Genomic DNA, 16,771 nt, shown 5'->3' with positions numbered 1-16,771 from the left:
ACCTTTGAATCCTTTGTCAGATTTGCAGTGAGTTGACGTGTTGAAAATTTTGCTTCTGAAGTTATCTTTCCTTGGAAATTAATGCTCAGCTTAATGTTAATCTACTTCTAGACCTCAGCTTTAATTTTCCTGTTAGTTGGATAAAAGTGTGACCTTTAGTAGAGCGAGCTTCATCTGATCAAATCGTGACATTTAGTAGAACCCTTTAGTAGAGCAAGCTTCATCTTATCAAAGCGTGTGTGACCTTTAGTAGAGCGAGCTTCATCTGATCAAAGAGTGACATTCTCTTAGGGTTTGGATTATCGTGACCTCCTCTTAGGTTTTAGAAGAGCTTTTTTAAAAATAAGTTATTAATAAAATTTGAACCATGCTCCTTTAGCATCATTTTCCTTTGCTCCTACCACTTTGCCACTTAGGGTATCAACCGTGACTTTTGTATAAGAAGTCGTGAACTCCTCCATCATTGATCATATCGTGACCTCCTCCATCATTCTGTGACCTCTTTCAGGGTTTATATAAGTGTGACATCTTCCTTAGATCAAGGAAAAACGTAACCCCCTCTTAAGCATCTTTTAAAAATATATTATTAAGAAGATTTAAACCTATACATTTGGCATTAATTACTTTGCTAATCTTTTCCTTTGATTTGAGCCACTTGAATTCTTATTAATTTTTTTGCTTCAATATTCTCTTATACTCCTTGCTTAATCAAGACTTGTAGAATAAACCATAGCGTCCAAAAGTGTAACCTCTAGTTCCTCAACTAGAATTGGTGTGACTTTCCTTCCTCTTCTAAAATTATGACTTCTTCTAAAAGTGTGACCTCTTCTTCATTGTCATAATTTTCTCCTTACCAAAAATAACATGATTTCTTCCTTTAAATAAAGAGAGGCCTGATTTTCTTATTGCAAAAATAAAATCTTCAAAATAATTTCTTCTAAAAATTAATCTGAGATCATAGGTTTCAAATTAATTTTCTTCTTGGCTCTTTTTCACGTACCAACTTCTTCTTCTCCCGGAAAAATAATTTCTTGAACTTGTTGAGAAGACTCATACAAAAATAAAATAAATAGGGGACTAAATAGGGGACCCATGACCTGTATAATTCATTAGTTCATGCATCATATAAACTTCATCATACACATAAAACATTTTCCTTCTTGGAACTTTAGGACCCTTCTTCAGTTTATCTTCCAATTTCTTATTTTGATATGCAACCCATGCAACTCGATCTTTCTTGGGTTGCTTCTAGACTACAAGAGGTGCATCATTCAAAGTATACTTGGGCTGCTCTTCTCTGAAGTATTCAATAGCACTGAATTTTGGACATGTAGTACCTGCAAATTGAATGAAACCACTAGCACCATTGGATCTTCCTCTTTCTCTACCTCTAGTACATGTAGTACCTGCAAATTATGAATTTATGTATAGTATATACTAATACTAATGTACTATATTACTTTATGCTTTAATATTTTATTATTTATCTTGTTTTTTTTCCTTTTGTTTTATTATACAGAGATTCGCAAATCAACACGGCAACATCATGATAGTGATATGTGGATTAAGAAATGAACAAGATATGACTTTGAACTTTGTGTTTGAACTTTGAATTGTTATTTTGGTGTTTAACTTTGGATATGTTGATGGTTTAATTTTTTCAAAACTGAAAATACGAAGACCAAAATGCCCACCCCTAGTACAAATTAGTTCTTTAGGAAAAGTTGAGGATATGAATCAGGTCAACATGGAATTTTGTAAACCGAGAATAGAGTTCTTTAGGAAAAGTTGAGGATATCAATCAGGTCAACATGGGATTTTGTAAACCGAGAATAGAATAGCTAATTTAATGGTCCTGGCGGGGCTCGAACCCGCGACCTTCGGCTCATAAGACCAACGCTCTAACCAACTGAGCTACAGGACCTGTGTTATTAAAGTAAGATAAAAGCACATAACTTTACGGACCTGTGTTATTAAAGTAAGATAAAAGCACATAACTTTACATAATTATATTCCACTGTGTGTCCCAAGTAGATCATGGAATAAATAAGATTATCCAGGAACGTTCTCAATTCAATGGTACAGAGTAAATTACCTATAGAAACAAAGGGAATAGGGTTAGGGTTTGGTCATACACACTTGCTTAATCTTCATAGCATGCTCCTCGCCATCCAAACTGCCATGCGCAGTGTAAGGTAAAACAAGTAGATCTATGGGAGACAAAGGATTAAAACCATACACAATTTCGAATGGGGACATGTTAGTAGTGGATTGTATTGCTATGTTATAAACAAATCCAACGTGTATCGCCATCCAAATCCATGATTTTCTCCTTAGCAAAAATAACATGATTTCTTCCTTTAAATAAAGAGATGCCTGATTTTCTTATTACAAAAATCAAAATTTAGTTTCTATAATTTGTATCTTCTTTCCAAGAATAGAATCTTCAAAATAATTTCTTCTAAAAATTAGTTTGAGATCATAGGCTTCAAATTAGTTTTCTTATTGGCTCTTTTTCACGTACCAACTTCTTCTTCTTCCGGAAAAATAATTTCTTGAACTTGTTGAGAAGACTCATACAAAAATAAAATAAATAGGGGACTAAAATGTTTTATCCTATATTACATTTTGGCTCATAGGGGACTAAAATGTTTTATCCTATATTACATTTTGGCTCATAAAAGATCTAATTACAATTTGTTCTTAACAATTTTTTCCCTTTTTGATGATGTCAAAACTTATACTCAATCATTTGACTTAGTCAATTTGTTCTTTTTTTTTTTAATAATCTTGAATATTTAATTTATTTTGACTAGCCTCTAATGAGTTTAAAATAAATATATGACCTACAAGAATTGTTTTTTTAGATAGAAAATGTTCCTAAACGCATATATGAGATTAAAGATAATTTCTTCCCCTTTTATAAAAGATTCTCAGTCATGCAATTGATACAGACTAAATCTAAAAGCAATTGTGAAAAAAAAAAAATCTTAACAGATATGATAAGAACTGATTCAAAACATAAACAAGAGTTATAGAAAATATTTCACAAAAGCAGTTTCAAAGTCAAATTACATTACCCAAATCATCTTTTCCTTTTTTCCTTTAGCTTCTTCTTCGATTCTTATGTTGATATGATCCTTTAAGCCTTTGAAATTTCCTACAAACTTGGCATTATTGTACTTATCATGAACTTGGCCAGTAATGTAGTATCCGTAGGCTTCCTAAATGGATCCTCTTAGCAGCACTCCTTAACGAAACAACTTGATGCATTCTGCAAAGCTTCTTTCTCCATCTAAGTATTTGCCTTCATGACCTGTATAATTCATTAGTTCATGCATCATATAAACTTCATCATACACATAAAACATTTTCCTTCTTGGAACTTTAGGACCCTTCTTCAGTTTATCTTCCAGTTTCTTATTTTGATATGCAACCCATGCAACTCGATCTTTCTTGGGTTGCTTCTTGACTACAGGAGGTGCATCATTCAAAGTATATTTGGCCTGCTCTTCTCTGAAGTATTCAGTAGCACTGAATTTTGGACATGTAGTACCTGCAAATTGAATGAAACCACTAGCACCATTGGATCTTCCTCTTTCTCTACCTCTAGTACATGTAGTACCTGCAAATTATGAATTTATGTATAGTATATACTAATACTAATGTACTATATTACTTTATGCTTTAATATTTTATTATTTATCTTGTTTTTTTCCTTTTGTTTTGTTATACAGAGATCCGCAAATCAGCACGGCAACATCATGATAGTGATATGTGATGATGGATTAACAACTGAACAAGATATGACTTTGAACTTTGTGTTTGAACTTTGAATTGTTATTTTGGTGTTTAACTTTGGATATGTTGATTGTGTTTGAAACTTTGAATTGTTATGTTGGTATTAGACTTTGGATAGATATGTTATGTTTCAAGTTTGTAATATTTGAAGTTTGGGATATTAGTAGTATGTTTGAACTTTGATTTGCTATTTCGTTATATAATGTTTAGATATTGGATATTAATTATGTGAATAGTATTATTTGGTCATATGTTCAAAAATTTAGGAAATGTTGACATTCAGGGGTCTAAAACCGAATCGAACCCTTTTTTCAAAACTAAAAATTCGAAGACCAAAATGCCCACCGCTAGTACAAATTAGTTCTTTAGGAAAAGTTGAGGATATAAATAAGGTCAACATGGGATTTTGTAAACCGAGAATAGAATAGCTAATTTAATGGTCCTGGCAAGACTCGAACCCGCGACCTTCGGCTCATAAGACCAACGCTCTAACCAACTGAGCTACAGGACCTGTGTTATTAAAGTAAGATAAAAGCACATAACTTTACATAATTATATTCCACTGTGTGTCCCAAGTAGATCATGGAATAAATAAGATTATCCAGGAACGTTCTCAATTCAATGGTACAGAGTAAATTACCTATAGAAACAAAGGGAATAGGGTTAGGGTTTGGTCATACACACTTGCTTAATCTTCATAGCATGCTCCTCGCTATCCAAACTGCCATGCGCAGTGTAAGGTAAAACAAGTAGATCTATGGGAGACAAAGGATTAAAACCATACACAATTTCGAATGGGGACATGTTAGTAGTGGATTGTATTGCTATGTTATAAACAAATCCAACGTGTATCGCCATCCAAATCCATGATTTTCTCCTTAGCAAAAATAACATGATTTCTTCCTTTAAATAAAGAGATGCCTGATTTTCTTATTACAAAAATCAAAATTTAGTTTCTATAATTTGTATCTTCTTTCCAAGAATAGAATCTTCAAAATAATTTCTTCTAAAAATTAGTTTGAGATCATAGGCTTCAAATTAGTTTTCTTATTGGCTCTTTTTCACGTACCAACTTCTTCTTCTTCCGGAAAAATAATTTCTTGAACTTGTTGAGAAGACTCATACAAAAATAAAATAAATCAAAAATCTAATTACAATTTGTTCTTAACAATTTTTCCCTTTTTGATGATTCCAAAACTTATACTCAGTCATTTGGCTTAGTCAATTTCTTCTTCTTTTTTTTTTAATCTTGAATATTTATGTTATTTTGACTAGCCTCTGATGATTTTAACATAAATATATGACCTACAAGAATTGTTTTTTTAGATAGAAAATGTTCCTAAACGCATATATGAGATTAAAGATAATTTCTTCCCCTTTTATAAAAGATTCTCAGTCATGCAATTGATATAGACTAAATCTAAAAACAATTCTGAAAAAAAAAAACTTAACAAATATGATAAAACTAATTCAAAACATAAATAAGAGTTATAGAAAATATTTCACAAAAGCAGTTTCAAAGTTAAATTACATTACCCAAATCATCTTTTCCTTTTTTCCTTTAGCTTCTTCTTCGATTCTTATGTTGATATGATCCTTTAAGCCTTTGAAATTTCCTTCATTATTGTACTTGTCATGAACTTAGCCAGTAATGTAGTATCCGTAGGTTTCCTAAACGGATCCTCTTAGCAGCACTCCTTAACGAAACAATTTGATGCATTCTACAAAGCTTCTTTCTCCATCCAAGTATTTGCCTTCATGACCTGTATAATTCATTAGTTCATGCATCATATAAACTCCATCATACACATAAAACATTTTCCTTCTTGGAACTTTAGGACCCTTCTTCAGTTCATCTTCCAGTTTCTTATTTTGATATGCTACCCATGCAACTCGATCTTTCTTGGGCTGCTTCTTGACTATAGGAAGTGCATCATTCAAAGTATACTTGGGCTGCTCTTCTCTGAAGTATTCAGTAGCACTGAATTTTGGACATGTCGTACCTGCAAATTGAATGAAACCACTAGCACCATTGTATCTTCCTCTTTGTTTATCCGCTTCCAAGGCTTGCACCAACTCAAAAAAAATTCATCCCACTTTTTCTCATTCTTCTCAGCAGAATATAGCAGCACTTCGGTTATATATTTTTTGTTGATCATTCAAACTTCTCAATTATTTGAATATATTCTCATGTGCATCTCTATTAATATCTCCTTTGAGTTCTATCACCTTTCCAAACTATGTGTTAATTTCTTCCTGATATTCATCCACTTTGAGGAATAAAGAGCTCAGCAGATCAAGGATTCGTTTGTCAAATTCTGCTNGATTAACAACTGAACAAGATATGACTTTGAACTTTGTGTTTGAACTTTGAATTGTTATTTTGGTGTTTAACTTTGGATATGTTGATTGTGTTTGAAACTTTGAATTGTTATGTTGGTATTAGACTTTGGATAGATATGTTATGTTTCAAGTTTGTAATATTTGAAGTTTGGGATATTAGTAGTATGTTTGAACTTTGATTTGCTATTTCGTTATATAATGTTTAGATATTGGATATTAATTATGTGAATAGTATTATTTGGTCATATGTTCAAAAATTTAGGAAATGTTGACATTCAGGGGTCTAAAACCGAATCGAACCCTTTTTTCAAAACTAAAAATTCGAAGACCAAAATGCCCACCGCTAGTACAAATTAGTTCTTTAGGAAAAGTTGAGGATATAAATAAGGTCAACATGGGATTTTGTAAACCGAGAATAGAATAGCTAATTTAATGGTCCTGGCAAGACTCGAACCCGCGACCTTCGGCTCATAAGACCAACGCTCTAACCAACTGAGCTACAGGACCTGTGTTATTAAAGTAAGATAAAAGCACATAACTTTACATAATTATATTCCACTGTGTGTCCCAAGTAGATCATGGAATAAATAAGATTATCCAGGAACGTTCTCAATTCAATGGTACAGAGTAAATTACCTATAGAAACAAAGGGAATAGGGTTAGGGTTTGGTCATACACACTTGCTTAATCTTCATAGCATGCTCCTCGCTATCCAAACTGCCATGCGCAGTGTAAGGTAAAACAAGTAGATCTATGGGAGACAAAGGATTAAAACCATACACAATTTCGAATGGGGACATGTTAGTAGTGGATTGTATTGCTATGTTATAAACAAATCCAACGTGTATCGCCATCCAAATCCATGATTTTCTCCTTAGCAAAAATAACATGATTTCTTCCTTTAAATAAAGAGATGCCTGATTTTCTTATTACAAAAATCAAAATTTAGTTTCTATAATTTGTATCTTCTTTCCAAGAATAGAATCTTCAAAATAATTTCTTCTAAAAATTAGTTTGAGATCATAGGCTTCAAATTAGTTTTCTTATTGGCTCTTTTTCACGTACCAACTTCTTCTTCTTCCGGAAAAATAATTTCTTGAACTTGTTGAGAAGACTCATACAAAAATAAAATAAATAGGGGACTAAAATGTTTTATCCTATATTACATTTTGGCTCATCAAAAATCTAATTACAATTTGTTCTTAACAATTTTTCCCTTTTTGATGATTCCAAAACTTATACTCAGTCATTTGGCTTAGTCAATTTCTTCTTCTTTTTTTTTTAATCTTGAATATTTATGTTATTTTGACTAGCCTCTGATGATTTTAACATAAATATATGACCTACAAGAATTGTTTTTTTAGATAGAAAATGTTCCTAAACGCATATATGAGATTAAAGATAATTTCTTCCCCTTTTATAAAAGATTCTCAGTCATGCAATTGATATAGACTAAATCTAAAAACAATTCTGAAAAAAAAAAACTTAACAAATATGATAAAACTAATTCAAAACATAAATAAGAGTTATAGAAAATATTTCACAAAAGCAGTTTCAAAGTTAAATTACATTACCCAAATCATCTTTTCCTTTTTTCCTTTAGCTTCTTCTTCGATTCTTATGTTGATATGATCCTTTAAGCCTTTGAAATTTCCTTCATTATTGTACTTGTCATGAACTTAGCCAGTAATGTAGTATCCGTAGGTTTCCTAAACGGATCCTCTTAGCAGCACTCCTTAACGAAACAATTTGATGCATTCTACAAAGCTTCTTTCTCCATCCAAGTATTTGCCTTCATGACCTGTATAATTCATTAGTTCATGCATCATATAAACTCCATCATACACATAAAACATTTTCCTTCTTGGAACTTTAGGACCCTTCTTCAGTTCATCTTCCAGTTTCTTATTTTGATATGCTACCCATGCAACTCGATCTTTCTTGGGCTGCTTCTTGACTATAGGAAGTGCATCATTCAAAGTATACTTGGGCTGCTCTTCTCTGAAGTATTCAGTAGCACTGAATTTTGGACATGTCGTACCTGCAAATTGAATGAAACCACTAGCACCATTGTATCTTCCTCTTTGTTTATCCGCTTCCAAGGCTTGCACCAACTCAAAAAAAATTCATCCCACTTTTTCTCATTCTTCTCAGCAGAATATAGCAGCACTTCGGTTATATATTTTTTGTTGATCATTCAAACTTCTCAATTATTTGAATATATTCTCATGTGCATCTCTATTAATATCTCCTTTGAGTTCTATCACCTTTCCAAACTATGTGTTAATTTCTTCCTGATATTCATCCACTTTGAGGAATAAAGAGCTCAGCAGATCAAGGATTCGTTTGTCAAATTCTGCTCATTTTTTATGAATGGGAATTGTAACCGATTGCATTTGTCCTTCCTCTTCAGTTGCTACTTCCATGTCTAGATCATTATCATTGTTTGGTTCACTAGTCTCAGATGTTTAAGAGATAACCACTTTTCTTCTTCTTCTTCTTTTGTTGATAGAGCCTGTTCTTCTTCTTTAACATTGTCTTGAATTTCTTCTGGGAACTCAACTTGAACATCCATTAAATTTTCAGAAAATTGGATATCTATTTCTATCAAAGAATTTTGATTTTTAATGAATTCTTGAATTTTTCACCTTGTGAATGGGACACAGTAGCAGTGAATGGAATAATTTGTTGATCCGTGGTCATGACTTCCTCAAATTCCTTAGCCATATTTTCAGCTTGATTTTCATCATCATAGACCGTAGCAATAATTGGTATTTTAGTCGTGACCTGCTCATCAGAAACCATAGCCGTGACCACTAGATTATCAACTATAGCTAGAACTATGGCTTGTTCATCTAATTGAATCGTGCCTTCAGTTGAAATTGTAGCTAAAATTGTAGCTTCTGCTAGTTTTTTAACTTCAATTGGAACCGTAGCTAAAGTCGTAGCTAGTTCCTCAACCTCAACCTTTGCTGGAATCCTGTTAATTTCACAACCTCCAACTGAGATCTCCTTAGTCTCCAATACAGGTCTCTCAACTAAGACTAGAATTCGTCCAAGTTCTTCACTTGATTCAACAATTTGAACCATTGCATGAGAATGACCCGAAATCATCACAGGATCCTCTAACATTTCTTCATGGGTCATTTCAACAATATGGCTGACAACAGGTTCCACAACTTGCATGTTTGAACCTTCACAGGTCGTGACTTGCTTATCATGTACACAAACATCAACAAGTTCATTCTCATTAATCTGACCTTCCCCCTGCATTGGTGCACTCTCTGGTTGAGCACTTGATGTTGCACCAGGATGATGTTGAAAATCTATTAATGATCTTTGGATCCCTTCATGTAAACTGGCTTGATCAATTTCCTCTAAGTTCACAAAAGATGGCAATTTTTCTTTAGAACCTGCTAGCTTGACTTGAATTTACTAGAATAAACTTGATCAATTATGGACAATTAGAGAGCTTCTGCAATGTCAGTTGTCCCTAACCAAGAAAGGGCAAACAATTCTTCTCTTTCCATCTCCGGATCGACACATGACATGAGATTTGTACTCAGCTATCCTCCATAATCTTCATTCTTTGACTCTAAACAACTCAGTTGTAACACCCCCATTTTTCAAACCAAAATATTTTTATTAAAAATGGATTTATTTAATTAAAAATATCTTATACTTGCGGAAGCCCAAAACCAAAACTACAGAAAATAGGGATGCTACCTCCACGTTTAGATAAAACTTATATCTAAACGCACAGGCTAAAACAATTACTAAAAATAACCCATAGTTTGTACTACTACAAGGAACTAAATACATTTTTTTTAAATACAACCTCTAGATTATCTAATAAAATAAAACTCCAAATACTAATATAGAAGGGTGTAAATCGCTCTCATGCTCCAAATCATGCAATCATCACCTGAAATATACTCAAAGAGTATCCAAAGTTAGCGCAAAGCTAAGTAAGATTTAATTCACCTCCTAGAATAACTATTTACACATAGCACAAATGAGCAAAAACTTGTAGATAATAATTAATATGTATAAATGTGTACATATAAATTATTGGAACATATATATGCAAATAAGCAATTCTCACAATATTCTAAGGACTCACAGTTCTCCAAAAATATGAAGACTTCCAAAACTCATAATTTCTAAAAAATACTCATAATTCATAATTTTCAAATCAATATTTCCCACAATAGAAATTTTAGGAACATTTCAAAAGTAATATATCTTTCAAAATCGATTGTTAATATATACATTTACATATACATGGAGGAACACCAATCTCAACACAATTGGGCAGGGTCTTGTTTCATCAAGCCCTAGTGAACAATAATCTCTCTATTGAACACTACACAAAATCCCATTCAATCTCAAATAATGGGCAGGGTCTCTACACAAAATCCCATTCAATCTCAAATAATGGGCAGGGTCTTTACACAAAATCCCATTCAATCTCAAATAATGGGCAGGGTCTTGTTTCAAAATCCCATTCAATCTCAAATAATGGGCAGGGTCTTGTTTTATCAAGCCCTAGTGAACAATAATCACTCTACTGAACACTACGAATAAATCCCATTTAATCTCAAATAGTGGGCAGGGTCTTAATTAATAAGCCCTAGTGAACAGTAATCACTCTACTGAACACTACACATAAATCCCATTTAATCTCAAATAATGGGCAGGGTCTTAATTAATAAGCCCTAGTGAACAGTAATCACTCTACTGAACACTACACAAAATCCCATTCAATCTCAAATAATGGGCAGGGTCTTGTTTTATCAAGCCCTAGTGAACAATAATCACTCTACTGAACACTACGAATAAATCCCATTTAATCTCAAATAGTGGGCAGGGTCTTAATTAATAAGCCCTAGTGAACAGTAATCACTCTACTGAACACTACGCATAAATCCCATTTAATCTCAAATAATGGGCAGGGTCTTAATTAATAAGCCCTAGTGAACAGTAATCACTCTACTGAACACTACACAAAAATCCCATTTAAGTGGAACAGAACTAATACCTTAAGTGTGCACACCCCCAATGGATTTCCAAGTCCAATGGGTAGTAACTAGTCCTAGTAGTCATGATACGTTTCTAATGACTACTACTCAACAGGGTAAATACCCTAGTGGTAGACTCCGCTAACCACTCCTCAAAATAACAAAATTAAAAGTCCTCTTGAGACAGGATATGTTTCTACTGCTCACAACAAACTGGGTTTTGACCCAAGTATCCAGAATTTCACCACAGGATACTACACAAACCTTAAAATTCATTAAGGGCATCATCACAACCCAACAAATGATTTTATCCTTCATCTTTATAAAGTTAATAATAACAATATTTCTCAAATGCCACTCCAAGATGGTAGATTTTCAAAATTCGATCACAAGCTTTGTAGCCAACTAAAACATATACTACTAATAACATTCATTTGAATTTCATATACAAATGTATAAATTTTCCAAAAATATTCATATGTCTCCCATTAACATAACATTCCAACCTCTGTAACCAACACATATGCATATAATCTCAAGTAAACAACTTCTCCATGGCTCAAATAATCAACAAGACACAAGAAACAGAAACTGACAGAAATTTCAGAAATTATGCCATGGATTGTAGAATTTTCTGTGGAAAATTGGTAGCATATTTTAACACAAAATTTTCCAGATAATAAGTACAGCATGTCTAGATTATACACAAAAATTTTCAAGTCAATCCAATGTCTAGAAGTAGTTTTTTTCGAAATTATTCCCAACACTGCGCTGCACAGAAATTTAACTGACAGCACACTGCCACAACTTTACGAAATTTTTCTAGAAATAATGAAGCATATCTCCAATCGGATTTCAAAAAGTATAATAAGTTTAGGATCTCTAAATAAAATTTCAGGCCAATCGGAGTTCAAAAAGTATTTTTCACGAATTTTGATTTCAAACTGCGCCTGTCAGAATTTTCTCAAATTAAACCGTGGCTACAATGAATAGAACCCTTATTTCTTAATACCATAAAATCACCATATAATTATATATCACACAAAATATATTTATACACAATTCACAATAGAAACTTAGTAAAATAATAATTTTTTTATTGAGAAAAAGAAATAATTTTGGTGATACTTACTATGATCTAGAGCCAAAACTCTACTGCACCTACTAGAAATTCTTGATGATCCTTGATTGTCTGCTAGTTTGAGACTAATTGATGATGAATGGGGAGAAAATTAGGGTTTTATTTGTTTGGGAGAGAGGGAATGGCGACACAGAGGGAGGAAAGAAATACATAGAATTAGGGTTATCTCAGGAACGGTATTTATATGTAGAGGGATAATATAATTAGGATTAGGAATATTATGACTACTCAGATTGGGAAAATATTACTCAATATAATATTCATAAGATAATTAGGAAACCATATTATCTTTAAAATGATATTAATAAAATATCCTCAAAATAATTTTGGGTCACATAATATCTAATAATAAATTTATATAATTATGAATCATATAGTAAAATAACCGGGTATTACATCAGTTGCTAGAACCGGATCCTCATCCAAAAATTGTTTCCTATTTACTTCAAGTAACTCATGATCAATCTCTTCAATTTGAAGAGGAGTGATAGGGTTTGTAGCAATTTCCACATTACTTCTAGGGAATTCTTTTTGTATTGGAAGTGAAGATAAGATAGGTTGAGTAGCTTCATCATTAGATACATGAGGCATAGTAACAATGATTTGCATGGCTGAAGTTACAACTTCTTCATTTGCATTGCTCCTAACCACATAGGATGGTTCATTAGAATCTTCACATTCAAAAACCTTGGATTTTCTTTTCCTTCATTGACCAGCTTGTGTAGTAGGTGCATAAGAACTTTGGGTTGCCCTACTTGTGGAATCAGTTTGCTTCCTCTTAAGGGTTTTAGTGTTCGTAAACAGATACTTGTAGTAGGCAACATTTTTCCCTTTTCTCATGTTGACTCCTTTTTTGATCAAAATCTCAGTAATAATAAATCCATAACCAATTTTTTGTTTGAATTTATTATTTTTCAATGGTACTGCCTTCATACATAACTTTGCCAATTTCTTCCAGATAAGTGCTGCCCAATTAAATTGCATCCCTTACCATATAGTATTTATCAAGGATATTTTCTTAGGCTTAATTTCATCAAAACTCCCATCTTGCATTCCACACACTTATATAAAATATCAATAAACATCTCAACTTCTAGCTTTAGGAATTTTTTAAATCCAGAAAATTTTGGTTACTCAGGCATGCCTACTCCTTGGATTATATTCCATAAATCTTGATGATTAAAGGCATGATTTTCAACATCCAAAGTAGACTCAAGCAATTCAAAAACTTCATTATTAATATCACTAGGTTTAATATCACTAGGTCTAATTTCCACTCCTATCCCATTCACAGTTGATGATATAACCTCATTTTTAACAGATGAGTTTAAATAGAAATCATCTACGTCTTCATCAAAAATACATGTGAAGGAGTAAGTGTAGAGCTTTAGAAGACCAGTTTTCTCCAAAGCTTGAAAGATCTGATTTACTAGGGCTTTGTCTTCTGCAACTTTGTGAAAATCTTGAAGATCTAAAATTTGCTTGGAGATAACTTGTTTCCCCAAAACTGATAGGTTGGGTTTGGGAACAGGTTTATTGCCTTTAGCTTCTGGGTTTGTAGTTTGGGTTGCTATAGGAGCAGCCATTGCCGTGTAGAGAATAGTGGATAAATTTTTATTTTTATTTTTAATAACAAAATTACATGCTCATATACCAAGAAATATAAATAAATATACAAGAAAAATTTAAGGCTAAAGTGTCATCCTGCACAATGAACTATAATGGATTATTCATGCCGCACCTTAAACTTTCATAACGTCCATTTCGATACACAAACCATTAATTTTTTTTCATCTAGCAGTTTTTACAGGTTACCTACAAGTTATAGGTAATCTATGCTAACTTGGACTTTTTTTTTTTTGTTTTCTTCTTTTTTTACTTTTTTATTTTTATTTTTTTGTTTTCTTCTAAACCTTTTCCATCTCAACAACCGGTACCGAAACCGTACAATAATAATAAAAAAATTCTTATATTTAGGCATTTAGCTACTGGCAGTAGCTAAATAAATAAATAAATATATATATATATATATATATATATATATATATATATATATATATAAATTATATTTAGCTACTGCCAGTAGGTAGTAGCCAAAATAATAATTAAAAAAATTATAATATGTTTTTATAATAACAAAACATATTATATGTAATTATATATACTAAAAAAAATTCCAATTGAATCGGAATCGGAACCTTTATATAAGGTTTCGGTTCTAGTTTGTGTAACCTTGGAATCGTGAATCGGTGGTTCGGAACCGGAACGAACCGCGATCACCCCTAGGCAGGTCGTCGGTGGGCTCGGCGCACACTGCCACAAGGGAGGGGAGGAGCAGTGGATTGTGGAAGGGCTGTGGTGATTTGGTCTAGTGAGCACTGGTCCGGCTGAAGGCACAGGAAAGGAGCAGCGTGAGGCGTTGATTTTTGGGGTTTACTTAAAAATTTTGGGTTGACTTAAAAAGAAGATCCACATAAGCTAATTACTTGTGCCATGTCATCATAGTAACCTGTGAAAAATGCTAGATGAAAAAAAATTAATGGTTTGTGTATCGAAATGGACGTCATGAAAGTTCAAGGTGCGGCATGAATAATCCAATATAGTTAATGGTGCGGAATGACATTTAGCCAAAATTTAATTCTAGTTTCACACAATAATTAATTTCAAGACAGAAAATTTTGTCACATAGGGAGTGTTATCAAATTGTGTAGTCTGAGGATTATGGAATAAGTGTAACATAATTATAACACATAGTATGCAATAAAATCATATAGTATTTAATCAATCATTGAATAAAGATTGAAATACTTAGCTCAATTCAATCATGCCCATCTCGTGTCTTAAAGTATCAAATCTTGTTTCGCACAAAGGCTTTATGAGAATGTCGGCAATTTGATTTTCAGTAGGGATGTATTCAATCTTTAAGTCCTTCTTTCAACTTGATCTCGAATAAAATGATGTCGAATGTCGATGTGCTTTGTTCTTAAGTGAAGTTGGATTTTGTGTGATCGCAATAGCACTAGTATTGTCATAGAAAATACTAATGTCTGCGAAATTGATTCCATAATCTTTCAATTGTTGCTTCATCCATAGAATTTGTACACAACAACTCCCTGCAGCTATATATTCGACCTCAGTGGCACTGGTTGCTATTGAATTTTATTTTTTGCTTAACCAAGATACAAGTTTTCCCCCCTAAGAAATAGCATGTCCCGGATGTGCTTTTTCTATCTATCTTGCATCCTACAAAATCAGCATATGAAAAACAAGTTAGAGTAAAGTCAGTACCATTAAGATACCATAATCCAACATTGGTTGTGCCCTTTAAGTATCTTATGATTTTCTTTGTGGCAGTGAGGTGACTCTCTTTTGATTGAAATCTTGCACACAATCCCACGGCATAAGATATGTCTGGCATGCTTGCATTGAGATATAGGAGTGAACCAATCATTCCTCTATATTTTGTTTAATCGACATCATTCACATCTTCATCCTTGTCTAGTCTTAATGATGTGTTCACGGGTATTTTTACTGAGGATTTACTATCAAGGCCAAATTTCTTGATCAGGTCTTTAGTGTACTTAGCTTGATTGAAGAATATTCATTCTTTAAATTGTTTGACTTGTAAGCCCAAGAAGTAATTTAATTCACCCATCATGTTCATCGCAAACCTGTTCTACATAAGTTTAGAGAACTTTTCACACAAAGAATTATTAGTATTACCAAATATAATATCATCAACATAATTTGTACTAATAAAATGTGCTCTTTCTTTAATTTTGAATCAATTTTTATCAACAAGGCCTTTGGTGAAACCACAACTAATTAAGAACATTGATAGGGTATCATAACAAGCTCTAAGTGCTTGTTTTAACCCATACAATGCCTTCTTTAGTTTATAAACTTTATCACCATCGCCTTTTACCTCGAAACATGGGGGTTGTTTAATATAAACCTCTTCCTCGAGTAATCCATTCAAGAATGCACTTTTGACGTCCATTTGGTAGAATATGAAGTTTTTGAATGCAATGTAGGCTAAGAAGATTCTAATTGCTTCAAGTCTTGCAACCGGGGCAAAGGTCTCATCAAAAAAATTTCTTCTTCTTGTGAGTACACCCTTGCTACTAGCCTTGCTTTATTCCTAACAATCACGCCGTCTTCATTTGCTTTGTTCCGAAAGACTAACTTTGTACCAACAACGTTATGATTTTTTGGTCTTGGAACAAGTTCCCAAACGTCCCTTCCTTTTGAACTGATTGAGTTCCTCTTGCATAGCATCTATCTAGCTTGGATCACTTAGAGTTTCGTCTATCTCATTGGGTTCAATTTGTGACAAGAAACATCTGAATAAGGTATCTCTTATTGTAGATCTTGTCTTTACGCCGTCTTGCACATTTCCAATAACTTGTTCTAGAGGGTGATCCCTTAACCATCTTAGATCTGGCTCAAAGGTGTGCGAGCTTCT

The 16,771-nt window shown here is 32.9% G+C and overlaps 3 non-coding genes across 3 annotated transcripts; all 3 read right to left on the bottom strand.

Moving 5' to 3' along the window:
* Positions 1-1,850: 1,850 nt before the first annotated feature.
* Positions 1,851-1,924, bottom strand: TRNAI-UAU. Its single transcript has one exon. It is a non-coding gene; the product is annotated as a tRNA-Ile (tRNA).
* Positions 1,925-4,238: 2,314 nt separating this feature from the next.
* TRNAI-UAU lies at positions 4,239-4,312 on the bottom strand. Its single transcript has one exon. It is a non-coding gene; the product is annotated as a tRNA-Ile (tRNA).
* Positions 4,313-6,577: 2,265 nt separating this feature from the next.
* TRNAI-UAU lies at positions 6,578-6,651 on the bottom strand. Its single transcript has one exon. It is a non-coding gene; the product is annotated as a tRNA-Ile (tRNA).
* Positions 6,652-16,771: the final 10,120 nt, after the last annotated feature.

This window comes from Ipomoea triloba, chromosome 3 (assembly GCF_003576645.1).
Source record: "Ipomoea triloba cultivar NCNSP0323 chromosome 3, ASM357664v1".
In the NCBI taxonomy this organism is placed as follows: Eukaryota; Viridiplantae; Streptophyta; class Magnoliopsida; order Solanales; family Convolvulaceae; genus Ipomoea; species Ipomoea triloba.
This window is presented reverse-complemented; position numbering and strand designations above follow the sequence as displayed.